We start from the raw sequence: 4775 nt of genomic DNA on the forward strand, positions 1-4775 counted from the left end.
GAAGAAGAAGTCCAAGAAGCTTCATCTTCAAAGGAATGCAATGAAGAGGGCAAGGAGAGGGCATACTCCTTGTTCCATATATGATGTGCGTAGATTATATACTCTTTTATGCATGTTTTTACGCACATTTACATACTTTGAGCATGCTTGATCTATGCATTTTTATACTTCCAGCTTTCCTTTTAGCATATTTACTCTTTTGGTTCGGAGATCTGCTTTTTGTGCATTTTCTGTACACAGGAGTCGATTTGGTGAAGAATCTACATCTTTGGGCATGCATTGGAGGAAACGAAGGGAGAAAGCACCGGGCCGTGTACCTCACACGGCCCTGCACTGGTATGGAGCTCGGGCCGTGTGGAGTTTGGCACCAACAGAAGAGGAAGATGACATGGCCGTGTGAACCTCGCACGACCGTGTCAAGATTTGAAGCCAACCAGAGCAGAAGCCTTACAGGGCCGTGTGGATCTACACGGTCGTGTGAGATTTCCAGAGACCAAGCAGGCTGCGGTCGTGTGCACCACACGGCCGTGTAGCATTTCCAGAGACTAAGCAGGCTGTGGCCGTGTGCACCACACGGCCGTGTAGAGAGGACATGGCCGTGTGAATCTCACACGGCCGTGTCACGGGGCCGTGTGGCGCCCGATTCCCTCCTCTATTTAAACCCTTCTTCATGAATTGAAAGGGGATCTCTCCCCCTTTGGGAGAAAGCAAGATTTGGTGGTTTCCTCCCATTCTTGGGAGGATTTCTAGGCGATTCTAAGGGAGATCTCGACGATTTCGACTCCGGAGCGAGGATTGGATCCGAAGACAAGGCTTCTTCGTAGATAAGTTTTCTCTTTCCCCCTCTTCTTGTTTTCTTGGATTGGGGATTCAAGGAATGCTTGTAATCTCTATTTCTTCGGGTTTTCTTCCTCGATTCATGGAGTAGATCTTGTATTCTAGGATTAAGGGAGTATTTGTATGATGGATTGATGTAATCTCTAATGGATTTGCCATTTTCTTGTTTCAATGACATTGACTTGCTTGTATCAATTAGATCTTGAATGATTAATGGTGATTTGTGCTTAATTCTCATTCTTGATTGATTGTTTGGATTTCTTGTGGACTTTGTAAAGATAAACTCTCACTCGATCATCCGAGGGATCCACGTGACAGGTGCAAGCCCGTGTAAGGACGTTTGAGAGATAATCTTGAAGAGGAAATAGGGATATTCAAGAGAGTAGGATGGATTTTATGACTAGCTGCTTGTATCTTGATAGATTAATGAGTCGTGGGCTTCTACGTTGATATCCGAGGAAGGCATAGTAATAGGTGCACTTCTGTGTAAGGACAACATAGGTACATGTCTAATTAATCCTATTTAGATACATTTCTCAGTCCTTAGCCGGTTGTCTATTGCAAGAGGGAACCGGCAACTTTCTACATGTTTGGCAATTGAGGGATAAGAATTGGTGAACCATTTACATTCAAGAAATCTTACAAAGAAACTGAAACTCCTAGAATCTCCCTTTATCATAACCTAAAACACTAGACTCTTGTTTGTTGATCTTTAAGACTAGATTTGTTTACCTTTACTTTGCTTTTGAAATGATTGGATAGTTGTTTAGCTAATTCGCATTGAGGCATTTCTAGTGCTTATTCCAGTCCCTGTGGATACGATAATCTTTTATATTACTTGCGACATTTCCGTACACTTGCGGAGCGTAACAAGTTTTTGGCGCCGTTGCCGGGGACTGCGCTATAACATTAGGAATTATCAATTGAGTTAGACTAAACATAACATTTGTTTTCCTTTCATATTGCATAGTTGTAACTAATCATTATATTTCTGTTTTTTTTAGTTTCTTGTATAACTTTCACTTCTTGTTAATTCTTTTAATACAAATTCAATTTTGCATTTTTGATTCTTCTAATTTTCTTTTTGTGTCGAATTGCTATCTGCTATCTTGTTCTTGTGTATGCGAAGATCTAACTTTGCAGGGGAATTCTTTCCTTTTGACCCTGAGATTGATAGAACTTTCCATAAAAGAAGAATTCTGCAAAGGCAAATTGAAGAACAGGAACATTTGAATATGGCAAATAGACCACTTAAGGATTATGCAGCACCCTATGCGAGAGGTTTTCGATCTAGTATTTCAAGACCTTCAGTGGAAGCTAATAACTTTGAGATCAAACCCGCAATTATATCTATGGTGCAGCAGAACCAATTTGGTGGAGGACCTCATGAGGACCCTAATCAACACTTAGAGGTCTTTTATGAAATATGTGGTACCATGAAAATGAATGGAGTTCCTTCAGATGCAGTTAGATTATTATTATTTGGGTTTTCTTTAAGGGATAGGGAAAAGCAATGGCTGAATTCTTTGGCCCCTAATAGCATCACCACTTGGGAGCAGTGTGAGCAACAGTTTCTTGATAAGTTCTATCCACCAAGCAAAACAGCTCATATGAGGAATTTAATTGCAAGCTTCAAGCAAACTGACTCAGAATCTCTTTTTGAAGCATGGGATAGATATAATAGTATGCTCAGACAATGCCCACATCATGGGTTAGAAAGATGGTTAGTGTTGCACACTTTTTACAATGGTATCAATTATCATACCAAAGTGTCCCTTGATTCAACTGCTTGAGGGGCACTTATGAACAAAAGCTTAGATGAAGCCGAAGAAATCATTGAAAGTGTGGCACAAAATCATCATCAATGGGCAAATGAAAGAAGTGGTGGCTATTCCTCTGTAAACCCAACAATTAAAGCATCAGGGAAGTTTGATGTAGATGCAGTCACTCTTTTGTCTGCAAAATTGGACGCTCTTACAAAGAAATTTGAGAATATGGGGACTAGTGCTAATATGGTCAATGCTATTAGTACATCTTGTGAAGTATGTGGGAGTTCAGAGCATTCAAATGACTCATGTCCATTGGGAGCTATCACTGCACAAATCAATCAACTTGAACAATGTGATGCAATCATGAGTTACAATCAAAGGCAGAACAACCCATACTCAAATACTTATAACCCTGGATGGAAGAGTCATCCAAATTTTTCTTACAGAAATAATCAAGATCAAGGACTATCTATGGGGGCAAGACCAAATTTTCAAGCTGGGCAACAAAATTTTCAACATCCATCTTCTCAAGGCTTACCAAAGTCAAATGTTGAAAAGATGCTTGAAGAAATTATCTCAACTCAGAATGAAATGAAGCAAGATATAGCAAAGCTCATTCAGAGAATGGATAATTCTGAGAAGCATCAAAAGATTCAGGATAGTCAAATTGCCCAACTAGCTGCCTCATCATCTAGAGCACCGGGACAACTTCCAGGAAAACCTGATGTGAATCCCATGGAGCATTGCAATAGGATTGAGCTTAGGAGCGGACGGACCTTGGGAGACTCCCAAGTGACTGCTTCAAAAGGGATACAAAAAGAAGAAGAGCTCCCTCCTCCTATACCGAATCAGATTCAAGCTAATGAGGAGAGTACCATTGAGGTTGAAGAGACTCTTCCACTGAACCATCAGAGCAAAGCTGTCCCTTTTCCTCAAAGACTCACAATGCTCAAGAAGGATGAAGAATTTGGCAAGTTTCTAGAAAAGGTTAAGGAAATCTGTGTAGAGGTACCTCTTATTGATGCTATTCTACAAATGCCTAGATTTGCCAAATTTCTGAAGGATCTCATGTCAAATAAGAGAAGAAGAGGAGAGATCGAGACCATTGCGCTTAGTGAGGAATGTAGTGCTATTTTTGAGAGGAACACTTCTCCAAAACTGAAGGACCCAGGGAGCTTTTATATTCCTTGCAACATAGGAAAAGAATTTTTTGAAAAAGCTTTTTGTGATTTGGGGGCGAGTGTTAGCCTCATTCCCTATTCAATTTGTAATAAATTAGGTCTCAAAAACATTAAACTTACTACTATGGCACTTCAACTTGCCGATCATTCCTGCAGGTACCCTTTGGGTATAATAGAGGATGTGCCGGTAGAGGTGGATGAGAACGTTATTCCCACAGATTTTGTTGTGTTGGACATGGAAGAGGACCCTAGGATTCCTATCATATTAGGAAGACCTTTCCTTGCTACAGCTGGAGCTATAATTGATGTCAAAAATCATAAGCTTTCTTTGGTAATTGGTAAGGAAAAGTTGGAATATGATTTATCTAATATCTCTAACCATGTCTCGTCTCTTTTAAATGCTTGTAGCAGGACAAGCATTTATAAACTTGAGGAATGGAATTTCCATCCTCATAGAAGGCCACCAAATGAAGGAGACAATGTGGTGGAAGATGTTGGGAGAAGATCTCCCAACAGAAACGAAAAGTATATCTGTCCTCCAAGGGCGAGGAAAAGGAGCGAATGATTAAGTTTGGTCGAGCTAAAGACCTTAAACAAGCGCTCCTTGGGAGGCAACCCAAGGGTTTTTTTTTAGTTAGTTTTAATTTGTATTGTAATTTCTTTTAGTTTGATGCATTCTTTTGATTTTGTTTTCAGGTTAGGTGCGAAACAGAGTCAGGCCGTGTGTTATACACGGCCTGGCAAAGGTTGCAGGGAAGGGAAGTGCTGGGGCAGTGCCACCCAAACACGGCCGTGTAAAGAATCCCGAGGAGAAAGATGAATAGGCCGTGTCCCCAACACGGCCGTGCGAAGAAACCCGTGAAAGAAGATGTTTAGGCTGTGTCTCAGACACGGCCCGTGTCTGGAATCCAGAGAAGAAAGGGAAGGGGGCCGTGTCCCAGACACGGCCGTTCGATGAGAAATGATCATGGCCGTGTGATATCACACG

General features: G+C 41.2%; 1 non-coding gene across 1 annotated transcript; it reads right to left on the bottom strand.

Moving 5' to 3' along the window:
* Positions 1-2445: 2445 nt before the first annotated feature.
* Positions 2446-2551, bottom strand: LOC122044729. Its single transcript, XR_006129744.1, has one exon. It is a non-coding gene; the product is annotated as a small nucleolar RNA R71 (small nucleolar RNA).
* Positions 2552-4775: the final 2224 nt, after the last annotated feature.

The sequence above is a fragment of the Zingiber officinale genome, chromosome 2A (genome assembly GCF_018446385.1).
Source record: "Zingiber officinale cultivar Zhangliang chromosome 2A, Zo_v1.1, whole genome shotgun sequence".
NCBI lineage: Eukaryota > Viridiplantae > Streptophyta > Magnoliopsida > Zingiberales > Zingiberaceae > Zingiber > Zingiber officinale.